The sequence below is a fragment of the Oncorhynchus keta genome, chromosome 20 (genome assembly GCF_023373465.1).
Source record: "Oncorhynchus keta strain PuntledgeMale-10-30-2019 chromosome 20, Oket_V2, whole genome shotgun sequence".
Lineage (NCBI taxonomy): Eukaryota > Metazoa > Chordata > Actinopteri > Salmoniformes > Salmonidae > Oncorhynchus > Oncorhynchus keta.
Genome location: NC_068440.1, coordinates 279,783 through 297,249, shown reverse-complemented (window position 1 = coordinate 297,249; position 17,467 = coordinate 279,783). Strand labels below are relative to the sequence as shown.

The 17,467-nt window shown below is 41.0% G+C and overlaps 1 protein-coding gene across 3 annotated transcripts in view; it reads left to right on the top strand.

The window, feature by feature from the left end:
* The window catches only part of cgnb (cingulin b), a 47,453-nt gene that overhangs the window by 3,174 nt on the left and 26,812 nt on the right, over window positions 1–17,467 (top strand). The gene's annotated exons all lie outside the window — the stretch shown is intronic.

The following is a 17,467-nucleotide window of genomic DNA, read 5'->3' as shown; positions in this document are numbered from 1 at the left end:
GAAGTTTAAGTAAGTAATAATTTCACTGTACGGTCTACACTGGTTGTATTCGGCGCATGTGACAAAGATTTTGATTTGTTGGTGTAGCCTGTATTATAACATAGTTTCCCTGTGAACATTCACCACAAGACTTCACTATCACCTGGACATGATGATACCTGTGTCCTCTTCTAATCTTCCTTTCGTATATCTTCCAATCTGATTGGAGAATAGGTGGCTAGGGTGAAGGGTTGCTACCAATTCTAAGCAAATTGTGTTAATAGAGCAGAACGTGGCCTAAAACCTGTGCTTAAGGGCTGACATTCATAGCTCAATAGAAAGTGTATTGTTTAACAGATATGTAGAGCTACAATGAGAAACTGGTTAAACCGATACGTAGAGCTACAATGTGAAACTTTCACTGCAATGTTGTTGTTACGCAACCCAGCCTGCCCATCCCACTTTGTCCAAACTCATTCTCTCCCAGTACTGAAGTAGTGTGAACAGTATTGATTGACAATATGGTTGTCATGGTTGAAGAACACTGCTAGATCAATATGTTCAATTGTGCTAAAGTGGTTCCAGAGTGAAACCAAAAGGCATATTTCGAGGACATCTGAATATAAGTAGTGATTAGATCATTGCTTCCTGGGTCGAATCTAGATTTGTTTTGTCTTACCTGGCTTCATAGTAACATTTTAATTAATATGATTGATTGTTCCTGGATACAAATGTTTTAAAGAGAGAGAGAACCACTGGGAGAGGGGGGTTGACGTACATAAAGGACTCCATTAAGTGTGAAGAAGTGAGCCGCCTATGGAATGTCTTGGTGTAAATGTGTTCCTGTCAACACAAATGCATTTCTATATTCTAGTTGTGTTTAATCCCCCTGAATGTGATGTACAATATTATGCCAAATTAGAAGAACTACTTAAATATCTTAAATCCAAGTCTGCATGGCTGGTTTTTGGTGACTTCAATATCACCTGGATGGATAACCCTGGCAAAAATAGGCTTAAAGCAGTCATCATAACAACTAAATTCCTGTCAAATGGTTCATGGGCCCACCAGAAATAGCCAGGCAAATATCTGATATTCACAAACTGAGGGCATCGAATAACAAAAACAAATTGGTGCATCTTTCACTGGGGAAGGGGGGACAGCACCCCCCCCACTCACACACACACACACTTTTTATCATTGGAATATGATCCATAACGTGGCAACTGTGTGCTTTAGGACCATGTGGATGCCTCCGAGCGGTTGTCTTTAAACATGTCAATGTGATGTAATAGCTTTAGAAGCTTCTGATATCAGTTGAGTCAATTGGAGGGGTAGCTGTGGATGTATTTCAAGGCCTGACTTCAAACTCAGTGCCTCTTTGCTTGACATCCTGGGAAAATCAAAAGAAATCGGCCAATAACTCAGAAAATAATTGTAGACCTCCACAAGTCTGGTTCATCCTTGGTACCTTCAGGCGTGTGGAAATTGCTCCCATGTTCATCTGTACAAACAATAGTACGCAAGTATAAACACCATGGGACCACGCAGCTGTCATACCGCTCAGGAAGGAGACACGTTCTGTCTCCTAGAGTACTTTGGTGCGAAAAGTGCAACTCAATCCCAGAACAACAGCAAAGGACCTTGTGAAGATACGTTTGTACATGTTTTTTCTTCCAGTATCTATATCCACAGTAAAACGAGTCCTATATCGACATAACCTGAAAGGCCGCTCAGCAAGGAAGGAGCCACTGCTCCAAAACCACCGTTTAAAAAAAAGCTACTGTTTGCAACTGCACATGGGGACAAAGATGGTACTTTTGGAGAAATGTCCTCTGGTTTAATGAAACAAAAATAGAACTGTTTGGCTGTAATGACCATCATGTTTGGAGGAAAAAGGGGAGGCTCGCAAGCTGAAGAACACCATCCCAACCGTGAAGAATGGGGGTGGCAGCATCATGTTGTGGGGGTGCTTTGCTGCAGGAGGGACTGGTGCACTTTACAAAATAGATGGCTTCATGAGGAAAGAAAATTATGTGGCGATATTGATGCAACATCTCAAGACATCAGTCAGGAAGTTAAAGCTTGGTTGCAAATGAGGGGAACGGCACCTCAGTACCTCCAGGCTCTGATCAGGCCCTACACCCAAACAAGGGCACTGCGTTCATCCACCTCTGGCCTGCTCGCCTCCCTACCACTGAGGAAGTACAGTTCCCGCTCAGCCCAGTCAAAACTGTTCGCTGCTCTGGCCCCCCAATGGTGGAACAAACTCCCCCACGACGCCAGGACAGCGGAGTCAATCACCACCTTCCGGAGACACCTGAAACCCCACCTCTTTAAGGAATACCTAGGATAAAGTAATCCTTCTCACCCCCCTTAAAAGATTTAGATGCACTATTGTAAAGTGGCCGTTCCACTGGATGTCATAAGGTGAATGCACCAATTTGTAAGTCGCTCTGGATAAGAGCGTCTGCTAAATGATTTAAATGTAAATGTAAAATGGGTCCTCCAAATGGACAATAGCCCCAAGCATACTTCCAAAGTTGTGGTAAAATGGCTTAAGGACAACAAAGTCAAGGTATTGGAGTGGCCATCACAAAGCCCTGACCTCAATCCTATAGAAAATCTGTGGACAGGAAAAACCATGTGCGAGCAAGAAGGCCTACTACAAACTTGATTCGGTTACACCAGCTCTGTCATGAGGAATGGGCCAAAATCCACCCAACTTATTGTGGGAAGCTTGTGGAAGGCTACCCAAAATGTTTGACCTAAGTTAAACAATTTAAAGGCAATGCTACCAAATACTAATTGAGTGTATGTAAACTTCTGACCCACTGGGAATATGATGAAATAAATAAAAGCTGAAATCATTCTCTCCTATTATTCGGACATTTCACATTCTTAAAATAAATTGGTGATCCTATCTGACCTAAGACATGGAATTTTTACTAGGATTAAATGTAAGGAATTGTGAAACTGAGTTTAAATGTATTTGGCTAAGGTGTATGTAAACTTCTGACTTCAACTGTATGTTGTGGTCTTGTGAAGGCTGGCTGAATTCTGGCAAAGAGTATGTTCTTTGCTCAGCATGTCCACCGGTTCTCCCTTCTCCCTGTTTTTGTTTTCTGGGAAATGCTGATACTGCAGATCCGAACTGTCTTCGGTCAGTTAGGATCACCACTTTATTTTAAGAATGTGAAATGTCAGAATAATAGTGGAGTGATTTATTTATGCAATTATCAGAATAAACTGTACAACCTAGCATTTATGTTGGCTATCAAATGAATTGCCATTGATTGGAAGGTTGGTTATCCTCCCACAATGCATGGAAGAAATAGAAAGTTATGTACAGTATCACTAGATTTGTTTTTAAGATTAAGGGTATACTGTACAACTTTCATAAGGTCTGGCTGGATTCCTTATATGGAATACTGTGCAACAAAAGGAGTCTGTATTGAAGACATGCCCACGTCAGTGGTGATACCTATTTACGCAGTCCCTAGCTACTGGGCTGCTCAGTCCTGGCCCTGGGAGTCTGCTGTACTGTTGTCACTCTCTGGCCTTGGCCTAACACACCTGAAACCAATGAACGTTTCACTAAGATCCTAAAGCTGATTGGGGTGTGTTAGGTTGGGGCAGGACGGGGTGACCCAGCTATAGTGTGTGTGCAAGTAAAAATAACTGTTAGGCCTATGTTATGAATTATATGGAGGATGTACTGTTAATGGGGGTGTGTTTTTTTCACTCATCAGAAGACTACAATGTCTTCAATTAAAATGTTTTTACCTAAATCGGGGATTGTGCATGGCACAATCATCCTCCAGATGGTAGTCAATCACATCCTTTTCCCACTGAGCTTTGTCGATTAGCGCCTGATAAATTCAGGGCAGCAATGTTATTGAGAGCAGTAAGCAACATATTTGCACATTCTCCATGGCTAATGTTATATTTTTTGAAAAACTGCACTAGAAAGGATTATGTACGCATAACGAGCAGCTCATTTTATAGACCCGATGCTACACCGCAGACCAATCTGAAACTCATCTCTCGGCATGTCCAGCCCACTCTTGATCTCAGCCAATCATGGAAGGTCCCTTTTTCTTTGGCTAAACCAACTAGGCTCTGAATTCTTTTTTTTTTTCACCCATTTATTTCTCTCCCCAATTTCGTGGTATCCAATTGGTAGTAGTTAGTCTTGTACAGATGGCATAAAACTGTAATAAGGCACATGAAAGTTAACATGTTCAAAGGCATTTCTGCCAAAAAACGCATTTTGATAACTATTTTACGTTCAAATGGCTCCTGTGAATTTGTGACTTGAGACATATGCCTAGTTTCCTGAAACAGGTCACATATCAATTGATGTTGTAATGAAATGATTACCTCCTATATGACAAATTGTCAATAAGTATCAAGAAGGTGGAAAGGTACTCATGGGAAAGCACAACTGCCCTGGGCCCGGTTTCCCAAATGCATCTTAAAGCTAATTTCATTGTTAGAACCATAGGATCCTTAAATTGCTTCACTCCGAGATCAGTGTAGGTAGTGTAGAAAATGATGCTTCAAGATTAGAAGTAGGTCATGCAGAGTTCTTGAAAAATTCAATTAGGCACAGGATTTTTGAAGTCATTTTTGTGACATTGGTCAGGCCTCTCACCAACCTGATAAATCTGTCAATAAGAACTACAGTTTCCAGAGGGGTGGAGAAGGGCGCTCTGACGGTCATGGAATTTTGGCCTGCCAAATGACAATGGTCACCGTAATAACCATTTTTGAATAGCAAAAAGGCACACACTTTATCCTCTCCTCTGCTCCTGACTGCATATGCTGCCATATGACTAGAACGGGCGTCCCCATTCAGGCCGATGGCTTAATGGGTGGACTGGCGGCCATTGTGAGTGTACCCATTGGAGCAAAGAAGGAAGTAAAATATGTGCTGTGATTCAGAGCTACCAACTCTCACACATTGGCCATGAGACACGCATTTGACTCTTCCTGCTCCCACTCCACACCTCTTCTATCTCACACATTTGAAAGTACTGCTTTGAGTTAGTCCATTGTAAATGCGTACATTTTTCAACCTGCAAGTGTAATCATATTTGAAATCTGATTTGCATACTTTGTAAATTAATTGCGGCTGTATTTTTCCAGCCATTCATCATGGACAGTTAAATGTATCATACAAATAATAATTGGATATTAAATGCTCCAGGCCTCCATTGTGCACAACTCAAACACATATTTTATTTATGTAGAGTAAGAAAATGGCAAGGTATTTTCAACTAGTAGGCACAAACTATGAATATTGAAATTCATTAGATTTTTCTTGAAGGTTGGGAGATTTATTGTTTTTTTGTTGGGAGAAATTGTGAAAACAAGAATTGCTTTCAAACACCCAGCACTTGGGAAACGTAGGTCAGGGTTCCCAAAATGTTTGAACAAGACGAATGCAATCTGTGATTTGGTTACCCACTGCCATCAACCATTTAAAATTATAATTTCCTGTGCAGAGCCTTGGTGTAGTGCTAACAATCTCCGGCACATGTCACATACAACTTCCCACCTGAGGACAGGGAACAATCCCTACTTCCAACCACTGTTTCTCCCATTTGCCTGTCTCCCCATCTCATGTGAACGACCATCTCAATCTGGTTTTAAATTGTTTAAAAAAAATGTTTTACTTTGAATTAAAGTAGAAACTTGTGTGTCGGTTCATCTAGATAGCTATAATGAACCGGCATAATCCCAACTCGTACTACTACCAATGCAAACATTGTCATAGCTGTTGTATGCATGTGCATGTAGCTAAAGGGCTAACCAACTAGGTTCAACGTTAGCTGGCTAACTAGGCTATAACTAGCCATGCAAATGGTTTCTGATTTGAATAATATTACTACACAGATCATATAAGTAGCTAGTCAGCAAGCTAACTTTTGCTAGCTAACAGTCATTTTCATTGCAAATTCAAGTGCACTGTCTGACAAAATTAGAAATGTAATCTGACAATGTAGCTAGCCAGACTGGAACCATTTTGTTGTAGCCAGTGATGTCCAGTCACTCCGGTTGTATTTATAATGGATCCCCATTAGTTGCTACCGAGACAGGGTACAGAAAAATTAAGGCAGTTATAAAATTTAAAAAAACATTAAATTAAATTCATAACATTTCACAGCACACTATGTGCCCTCAGGCCCTACTCCACTATCCCATATCTACAACACAAAATTCAAGCTTCCCACAATAAGGTGGTTGAATTTTGGCCCAATCCTCCTGACAGAGCTAGTGTAACTGAGTCAGGTTTGTAAAGGCCTCCTTGCTCGTACACGCTTTTTCTGTTCTGCCCACAAATATTCTACAGGATTGAGGTCAGGGCTTTGTGATGGCCACTCCAATACCTTGACTTTTGTCCTTAAGCCATTTTGCCACAACTTTGGAAGTATGCTTGGGGTCATTGTCCATTTGGAAGACTCATTTGCGATCAAGCTTTAACTTCCCGACTGTCTTGAGATGCTGCTTCAATATATCCACATACTTCACTTTGTGAAGTGCACCAGTCCGTCCTGCAGCAAAGCACCTCCACAACATGATGCTGCCACCCCTGTGCTTCACGGTTGGGATGGTGTTCTTTGGCTTGCAAGCCTCACCCTTTTTCCTCCAAACATAATGATGGTCATTACAGCCAAACAGTTCTATTTTTGTTTCATCATACCAGAGCACCGAAAAGTACCATCTTTGTCCCCATGTGCAGTTGCAAACCGTAGTCTGGCTTTATTATGGCGGTTTTGGAGCAGTGGCTTCTTCCTTTCATTCTTCCTTTTACTGTGGATATAAATACTTTTGTAACGGTTCCCTCCAGCATCTTCACAAGGTCCTTTGCTGCTGTTCTGTGATTGATTTGCACTTTTTGCACCAAAATGCGTTAATCTCTAGGAGACGAACGCGTCTCCTGCCTGAGTGGTATGATGGCTGCGTGGTCCAATGGTGTTTATACTTACGTACTATTGTTTGTACAGATGAACATGGTACCTTCAGGTGTTTGGAAATTCCTCCCAAGGATGAACCAGACCTGTGGAGGTCTACAATTATTTTCTCAGTTATTGGCTGATTTCTTTTGATTTTCCCATGATGTCAAGGAAAGAGGCACTGAGTTTGAAGGTAGGCCTTGAAATACATCCACAGGTACACCTCCAATTGACTGAATTGATTAGCCTGTCAAGCTTCTAAAGCCATGACTTCATTTGTTGGAATTTTCCAAGCTGTTTAAAGACACAGTAAATTTAGTGTGTGAACTTCTGACCCACTGGAATTGTGATACGGTGAATTATAAGTGAAATAATCTGTCAACAATTGTTGGAAAAATTACTTGTCATGCGCAAAGTAGAAGTCCAAACTGACTTGCCAAAACTACAGTTTGTTAATTTAAGAAGAAGTTTGGAGTGGTTGAAAAACTAGTTTTAATGACTCCAACCTAAGTGTATGTTGACTTCAACTGTACATTTTTCCAGCAGCAGACTGATCAATATCGTCAAAAGCCGCACTGAAGTCAAACAAAACAGCCCCCGCAATCTTTATCATTAATTTCTCTCAGGCAAACATCAGTTATTTGTGTGCTGTGCTTGTTGAATGTCCTTCACCTATAAGCATGCTGAACGTTTGTCAATTTCTCTTTGCTGTAAAATAGCATTGCATCTGGTCAAACACAATTTTTTTTCAAGTTTGCAAAGGGTTGGTAACAGGCTGATTGGTCGGCTATTTGAGCCAGTAAAGGGGGCTTTACTATTCTTGGATAATTGAATTACTTTTGCTTTTCTCCAGGCCTGAGAGGAGGCTGAAATTGTAGATATGGCAAATAAGACTGGCAATATGGTCTGCTATTATCCTTAGTCATTTTCCATCCAAGTTGTCAGTTGATACACAATAATTGTTTCACCTCATCCACACTCACTTTACAGAATTCAAAATTCTGTCAGATATACTTGGATGTGTAGTGTCAGCATTTGTTGCTGGCATGTCATGCTTCATTATGCTGATCTTGCCAATGAAAATGTAATTAAAGTAGCAATATCAGTTGGTTTTGTGACGAATGAGCCTTCTGATTCAATGAATCCGGTCACTAGTCCAACGCTCTAACCACTAGGCTACGCTGCTGCCCCAATATGTTATTGCGGGTGTAGTAAAACGCTTGAGTTTCTAGCTCCAACAGTGCAGTAATATCTAACAATGCACACAAACCTAAGTAAAATAATGGAATTAAAGAATATATAAATATTAGAATTAGCAATGTCAGTGGCATAGACTAAAGTACAGTAGAATAGTGTGTGTATATATACATATGAGTAAGGCAAAAATATGTCAGCATTATTAGTGACTAGTGTTCCTTTATTAGAGTGGCCAGTGATTTCATGTCTATGTATGTAGTGCAGCAGCCTCTAAGCTGCAGGGTTACGTAACCAGGTGGAAGCTGCCTAGTAATGGCTGTTTAACGTTCTAATGGCCTTGAGATGGAAGCTGTTTTTCAGTCTCTCGGTCCAAGCTTTGATGCACCTGTACTGACCTCGTATTCTGGATAATAGCGAGGTGAAGAGGCAGTGGCTCAGGTGGTTGTTGTCCTTGATGATCTTTTTGGCCTTCCTGTGACATTGGATGCTGTAGGTGTCCTGGAGGGCAGGTAGTTTGTCGTTGGGCAGACCGCACCACCCTCTGGGAGAACCGTACCAGGCGGTGATACAGCCCGGCAGGAAGCTACATATCTTCAGCCTCCTGAGGTTGAAGAGGCGCTGTTGTACTGGGGGGGGGGGATGGTTGGCTATAGACTAATTTAGTTTTTATTCATGTCAGCTTGAGGATGTGAGAACACTGAGATACAGGGAGAGACAAAATGCTGATCCTGAGAGGAGAGAGGAAGTCATTATGCAAATCTAAATTGTTGTCCTAATTGGATATTAGGCTTACTTTTGAGATTGTAATAAACATTTTGGGGGGGTTAACCAGAGCAGAAATCGAGTTGAAAAATGTAAAGGGAAGCTTTGGGAGAAATGGAGAAACTCAAAGAAGAGGTGTAGTGAAAAGAGAACCTTCATGAACTAATTAATCTAAGAGCAGGAATTCCAGGGAGACCCAGCCCTTGTACAATGCAGCACACCAGAGCATTCACCTATCCTACCAAGGAACAGACAAAGATCAACACTAGGCCCTGGCAGAGCGAGTGAAACTCAAAGGGGAGATGGAAAAACCTTAGAGCAAAAATAAGATGCTGATTAGATGAATTAAAGATGAGAGATGAAAGGCTGAAGTACAGAGGTTTTTGTTCTGTTGTCCTAACGTCAACGTTCAGTGAGGAATACCATTGCCCATCATGCAACAGAAAAATAAATCTACCAGTGAAAAGCAAAAAAACATTCTGCTCCCAGGGAAGAATGGAAAGAAGAAAGATAGGAGAATACTGCACAAGGACAAGCAGCACCGCTTGTCCTACAAACAGTTCAGAAGATACAGGACATTCTATGTTCGAGACTAAGCATAGTGACCGCAATACATGTGCATGCCATTCACATAAGTACCAGAATCTTCTCATTGACAGTTTGGCAAACGGAGACATGGTTCCTACTAAAAGTCTGTCCCCACTCCTGTCAAGTATAACATGTAGTAAAGAGGACAAAAGATGCATGCGCCGTGAATGCACTGAATGTTGCTTCGATGAAGTACAGTTTGCTGTTCACAACCCTAATGGAAAGGCCACATGGGAGCACTGGCAGAGAGAATATGTCGCAGTTGGTGATAACTATAAAAACTGTGTAAAGAACCAAAAATAGGAATCATAGGGGAGTTGATTTTAAAGAGTTCAACAGAGAGCTGGAGGAGAATGGCAGTCAACACAACTGGATTCACCAGGTCAGTTCAGATAAATCAAAGAGAATATTTAGCACAATTAGATGGTCCTCCACATTTAACTTCTCAGATAATTATGTGTGCAAGTTGAACAATGAGACTCAGGCTTTCCACTTAGGTGGAAACGGGCAACAAGTGACAATCCCATACAGGGGTGACACATTCAAGTAATGACTCCCAGTGCTATGCCATTTCCTATTGATTGTGAAATGAACGGGCAGTGTGGGTGCACATCAAGCTGCAAGGTCCCTCTGAAATACACTGTTCGAGTAACACAGAATCAACCACAAAACCAGGGAGGTTTTCCAATGCCTCGCAAAGAAGGGCACCTATCGGTAGATGTCACTACAAATATACAGGGGTCCTTCCTAACTGTTGCCAGAGAGGAAAGAAAGTGCTCAAGAATTTCACCATGAGGCTAATACTGACTTTTAAACAGTTTTTCTTTTCTTTATTATAGCAATTAAACTGAGGATGGATCAACATTGTCGTTAACAATGGATTGGAAATAAGGAGGCCTCTACAGAATGTTTTATTCCAAAACATGTGTCCTGTTGCACTAAAGTAAAACTGCAAGAAATGTGGCAAAGAAACTAACTTTATGTTCTGAATACAAAGTGTTATGTTTGAGGCAAATCCAACACATTACTGAGTACCGCTTTCATATTTTCAAGCATGGCGGTGACTGCATCATGGGTATGCTTGTCATCGGCAAGGACTTCGGGAGTTTAAAAAAATAAAATAATAATGATTAAAAAGTAACAATACAGCTAAACACAGGCAAAATCCTAAAGAAAAGCCTGGTTCTGTTTTTCAATAGATACTGGGTAACAAATTCACCTTTCCAGCAGGACGATGACCTACAACACAAGGCCAAATATACTCGAGTTGATTACCAAGATGACATTGAATGTTCCTGAGTGGCCTAGTTACAGTTTGGACCTAAATCGGCTTGAAAATCTGTCAACACTTGAAAATGGCTGTCTAGTAATGAATAGCAACGAACTTGAGAGCTTGTGCAAATATTGTACAATCCAGGTGTTCTTTTGAATAAAAAAAAAATCAATTTGTCACCTTTTTTAGGCTTTAGGGTTGTGTAGATTTGAATTAGTTTACAGTACTCCCTTGTGTTGCAAGGGTGGCTTTAGTTGTGATATAAAAAAATGTAATTTAGTCATTCAAACCCCCATACTTAAAAAAAACATCCATTCATACTATATTTTGACTCCAGTGGTGGTGCTTTCTCACCCTTTGTGTGTGTGTGTCACTTATAGGGCAAACGGCATGGGTGAGAAAGTGGGGCAGAGAGGGCGAGTGGAAGGGGTGTGGGGAGAGGGAAGTATGCTGGCTGGCTGGCTGGCTGGCTGGCTGGCTGGCAAATAGTCCTGTTCGGTGACATTCCACTCTCTGTTGACATAGTAATGCATTGTGACGTGGCCTTGTCTGAGAGTGTGGGATAGAGTGAAACCAATGGCGCAAAACCCTGGCCTGCTACTGGGTTGTAACGGCGTAGCCTCCCAATACGTTCACCAAACATTGCCATCCGGGCTTATGTCTCCGATTGGAAAATCCTGTCATTTCTCTAATGGCAAAGTACCACAACACAGTTGATTCATTCATGTTTTGACAAGGAGTCTCCCTTGTAATATTTGCCAGTTAACTTAATATAGATATGTTTACTTTCTGTCCTATTGTACACTATGTACAAAAGTATGTGGACACCCTTTCAAATTAGTGGATTTGTATAAAATCGAGCACAAAGCCATGCAAACTCCATAGATTAACATTGTCAGTAAAATAGCCTTACTGAAGAGATCTGTAATTTTCAACATGGCACTGTCATAGGATGCCACCTTTCCAACAAGTCAGTTCATCAAATTTCTGCCCTGCAAGAGCTACCCCAGTCAACTGTAAGTACTGTTATCGTTAAGTGGAAACGTCTAGGAGCAACAACGGCTCAGCCGCAAAGTGGTAGGCCACACAAGCTCACAGAATGGGAGTGCTGAAGCGCTTAGCGTGCAAAAATCATCTGTCCTCGTTTGCAACACTCACTACTGAGGCTGTTTATAGAAGCAAAGGGGGACCAACTCCATATTGCTACTCATGATTTTGGAATGAGATGGCAGTTAGCCTTACTTACCCCTTCGATCAACTCTATTTAAACCCTCAAACTAAAACCTCCCTACTCATACATTAGATGCCTCAATTCTCCAATTGTACAGCTTCCTCATAATCCGCTTCTTAAACCAATGGAAACTCACGCAGAACATTTAGTATAGAGAGAATGTCTGGAATCCTGAGAATTTTTTGAAAAAGGCTGACTTTGACTTGTTAATCTCACCTAATGCCTAATGGTCAAGGCATGGGCTGTTACTGTGTAAACCAATAGCTAATTACCTCTGGTTATTGATTCATTACCCTCAGGTTACCAATTAATCGGCCCTCACTCAACTGCTGTGGGATAAACTTGAGTAGTTTGGCAGCATCTGTAACCCGAAACTCGCAAGAGAATTTAAGGAAAGAAGAGTGAGGCAGCTTCTGTGTTGAGACCGATGGGTGGGGGGTGTGCACACTGCAGGTGTGCCCATTGCAAACACACTCTGACTGATGGGTCTATGAAGTCTGTGGGAGATGGCTCTGTGGTAGCTGAGAGGAGAAAGGCCCATTCCTAGCATAGCCACTGGTGGCTCATGCTCCAAGGAGTTGGGACAATGGGAGTATCCTGTCCACCCCCCGCTCCCAGCGTTTTTGGGTGAGAGGTTGACATTTAACCCCTGTATTGGTAGGTTATACTGAAGGCTACATGGTTGATGGGCCACATGTAACTGAAACTGTGTCATAAAGCTTGTACAACGGCAATTTAACCATAGCATGATACCTGTCGTAGGCAATAAGCATTCACAACAGTTTATAACAGCCAATGCATACTCCAGTCCAATGTGCTATCTGAAACAATCTACTACTAATCCAAATCATTACATGATTGATACATTGACATCAATTAATTGTCATTAGGGGTTATTGTAAGTGTGCATTGTGTATGTATTATATACACTGAACAAAAATATAAAAGCAACAATTTCTATGATTTTTACTGAGTTAGAAAATCTGAGAAAAATCCATTTACATAAATTCATTAGGCCCTAATCTATGGATTTCACATGACTGGGAATAGAGATGGCTTTAAAAAAAGTTAGGGGCATGGATCAGAAAAACCAGTCGGTATCTGGTGTAACCACCATTTGCCTCATGCAGCGCAACACATCTCCTTCGCATAGAGTTAATCAAGCTGTTGATTGTGGCCTGTGGACTGTTGTCTCACTCCTATTCATTGGCTATGCGAAGTTGCTGGATATTTGAGAGATTGGCTTTTTGTGGATATGGAACATTTCTGGGATCTTTTATTTCAGCTCATAAAACATGGGACGAACACTACATGTTGTGTTTTTATATTTTTGTTCAGTATAAGGTCATGTTCATGTTGAGTACTACTGATTTTCACTTTCCAGGTGAGGTGGAATAATGGTATGTTTATTAGGTTCCCCATTAGCTGTAGCAAAAGCAGCAGCTACTCTTCCTGGGATCCACACAACTTGAAACATTACATAATACAGAACATTAATAGACAAGAACAACTCAAGGCACATGTAGCCTATATATCTATACCAATACAAACACAAACTATCGCGGTCAAATAGGGGAGAGGCGTTATGCCGTGAGGTACAGCTTGGAATCAAACCAGGGCCTGTAGTGACGCCTCTAGCACCGAGATGCAGTGCCTTAAACCACTGTGCCACTCGGCAGGTTATGGTCAATAATATCAAGATGGTGTATAGATACTGAGAAGGAACAATGTAGCTGTGTTTGAATAGTAATACTAACTGTACTTGAGTATGTAGTATGCTTTTAGTTAGTAGAGGTCGACCGATTAATCGGAATGGCCGATTTAAAAAAAAAAAAAAAAAAAGTTTATTTTTTAAATATTTTTTTAAACAAAATTTAAAATTATTATTTTATTATTATTTTTTTTAAATTAGGGCCGATTTCAAGTTTTCATAACAATCGGTAATCTGCATTTTTGGACACCGATTATGGCCGATGACATTGCACTCCACGAGGAGACTGCGTGGCAGGCTGACTGCCTGTTATGAGTGCAGCAAGGAGGTAAGGTGCTAGCTAGCATTAAACTGATTGTTTTTTTTATTCAATAAATATTTTTCTTTTACCCCCTTTCTCCCCAATTTCGTTGTATCCAATAGTAACTACTAACAATCTTGTCTCATCGCTACAACTCCCGTACGGGCTCAGGAGAGACTAAGGTCGAGGGCCATGCGTCCTCCGAAACCCAACCAAGCTTGCACTGCTTCTTAACACAGAGCGCATCCAACCCGGAAGCCAGCCGCACCAATGGGTCAGAGGAAACACTGTGCACCTAGCGACCTAGTCAGCGTGCACTGCGCCCGGCCCGCCACAGGAGTCGCTAGTGCACGATGAGACAAGGATATCCCTACTGGCCAAACCCTCCCTAACCCGGACAATTGTGCGGCAGCTGGCTGCGACAGGGCCTGGGCTCGAACCCAGAGTCTCTGGTGGCACAGTTAGCACTGCGCCACCCAGGAGGCCTAAAACAATCAATCTTAACATGATCATTAGTTAACTACACATGGTTGACGATATTACTAGTTTATCTAGCTTGTCCTGCGTTGCATATAATCGATGCGGTGCCTGTTAATTTGTCATTGAATCACAACCTACTTCACCAAACGGGTGATTTAACAAGCGCATTCACGAAAAAAGCACTGTCGTTGCACCAAAGTGTACCTAACCATAAACATCAATGTTTTTCTTAAAATCAATACACAAGTATATATTTTTAAACCTGCATCTTTAGTTAATATTGCCTGCTAACATGAATTTCTTTTAAGTAGGGAAAATGTCGCTTTTCTTGCGTTCTGTGCAAGCAGAGTCAGGGTATATGCAGCAGTTTAGTCCGCCTGGCTCTTTGCAAGCTGTGTGAACCATTTCTTCCTAACATAACGTAATTAATTTGCCTGAATTTTACATAATTATGACACAACATTGAAGGTTGTGCAATGTAACAGCAATATTTAGACTTATGGATGCCACCCGTTAGATAAAAAGCGTAACGATTCCATATTTCACTGAAAGAATAAACATTTGTTTTCGAAATGATCGTTTCTGGATTTGAGCATATTAATGACCTACGGCTTGTATTTCTGTATCATTAAATTATAACTAAGTCTGATTTGATAGAGCAGTTTGACTGAGTGGTGGTAGGCAGCAGCAGGCTCGTAACTATTCATTCAAACAGCACTTTCATGCATTTGCCAGTGTAACAGTATAGCTTCCGTCCCTCTCCTCGCCCCTACCTTGGCTCGAACCAGGAACCCTCTGCACACATCGACAACAGCCACCCTCGAAGCATCGTTACCCATCGCACCACAAAAGCCGCGGCCCTTGCAGAGCAAGGGGAACAACTACTTCAAGGTCTCAGCGAGTGACGTCGCCGATTGAAATGCTATTAGCGCGCACCACCGCTAACTAGCTAGCCATTTCACATCGGTTACACCAGCAGCTCTTCACTGTGCTTCAAACATTGCGCTGTTTATGACTTCAAGCCTATCAACTCCCGAGATAAGGCTGGAAATACTATAGTGCCTATAAGAACATCCAATAGTCAAAGGTATATGAAATACAAATGGTATAGGGAGAAATGGTCCTATAATAACTGCAACCTAAAACTTCTTAACTGGGAATATTGAAGACTCATGTTAAAAGGAACCACCAGCTTTCATATGTTCTGAGCAAGGAACTTAAATGTTAGCTTTTTTACATGCCACTTTTACTTTCTTTGACACTTTTTTTGTTTTTGCATAAATTGAACATATTGAACATTCATTTAGAGACTAAATAGATTTTTTATTTATGTATTATTATATTAAGTTAAAATAAAAGTTCATTCAGTATTGTTGTAATTGTCTGAAAATCGACCGATTTTTTTTTAAAAATTTATTTATTTTTTATTTTTTATTTTTTAATCGGTATCAGACTTTTTTGGTCCTCCAGTAATCGGTATCCGTGTTGAAAAATCATAATCTGTCGACCTCTAATAGTTAGTATGCCAAAGGTTCCCAGATGTCGTACTAAATTCGCCAAAATATGAAGTATACAAGTAGTGAACACTTTCCGTTCTTTTAAGGCCCATAATGAAATTCTTCAGAGAATGGGCATGGCATCACAACATTTTCAGATTTTAAGTAAATGGCAGAAAATATGCAGCCGAAGTCCGATGAGGGTGGATGAAAATGTATTGCTCAACATTTGTCATAATTAATTAAAGCAATGTGATGACTTTTCAAATAAGTTACGTTTCACGCTATGTTGGCTGACAATTTGTTAGCTATCTTACAAAACGCATAGCATATTATTACAGCAGAATGTACCGGTATGTTAGCTAGCTACCTAACGTTAGTTGGCTACAAATACATCGGATTTGCCAGTATATTAACACACCTGAAGTCGTATATCTAGCTAGTAATTTATGCTACGCACAATCAAGTACCCACTTAGAGGTCTGCGCGGCACTGATTTCTTCATCTCACCCACACCTGCACCTTTTCATAGCTATCTGACTGCTTTTATTTTTCTGTATGCAAGAACTGGTCCCGAAACCAACCTCAGTCCTTCAATGTTATTTCAGACATATGTGATGCAACTCGGAACTCTGGCTTCTATATAGAGCTCTGACTTTCCGACCAAAAGTTCACTGACTTCATGATTTGACGCTGTGTATTTTTCCCAACTTCCCAGTTGATTTCAAAGCACCACATGGTAGCTTATCTGGATTCAGTGCTCTGTGTCGACCACGCCCCCTGACTTTGAGAATCTCAAGCGACGTGCATCAAGCAGACCCATCTTATTAGTGATGGTGAGATGAGACCTTATGTCAGACTAATTTGCAATTGACTGTCAAAGCCCCACATTTGAAAAGTATTTGATGGTGAGTGGAGGAGACAATCAGAAATTTTAGAAAAACATTCTAACAGTGACTGCCATAGACTCAAATAAAAAAAGTTAACATTGGCTGTTAAATTAGGTTGTTTTTTTTCTTCACATTGTTGTGAAATTTCAGATATCAAAATGGGATCGTGGACATAAAACAAAGTTGGAGAGAAAGCGGACACTTTCTCTTGAACTATGTTTTGCGTATAGCCTACCTTTTTTAGGAGGGATTTTCAGATGGAGACAAATATGGGTGATCAACATTTATTTCTAGGCAATGTAGTTAACCTATTTAGAAAGATAACTGTGTGCTTCTCCGCCAATGCATATTATTCTATTTAATGGAGACTACATGCACACCTGATCTCGGACGCAGGGGTAGGCTATGGCTATTGAACTTGAAGCACCAAGAATGATGAGCGTGGACACTTGCACATTCTCTTGAGCTACGTTTTGCATATAGGATATAGCTTATCTTTTTAGGAGCGGACAGCATGAAAAATTCCGACCACGCCACAATGATCGCTATCAGACCCGCAGGCCCTCAAAACCCACTCTCTTCAGTCATTCTCTTTCT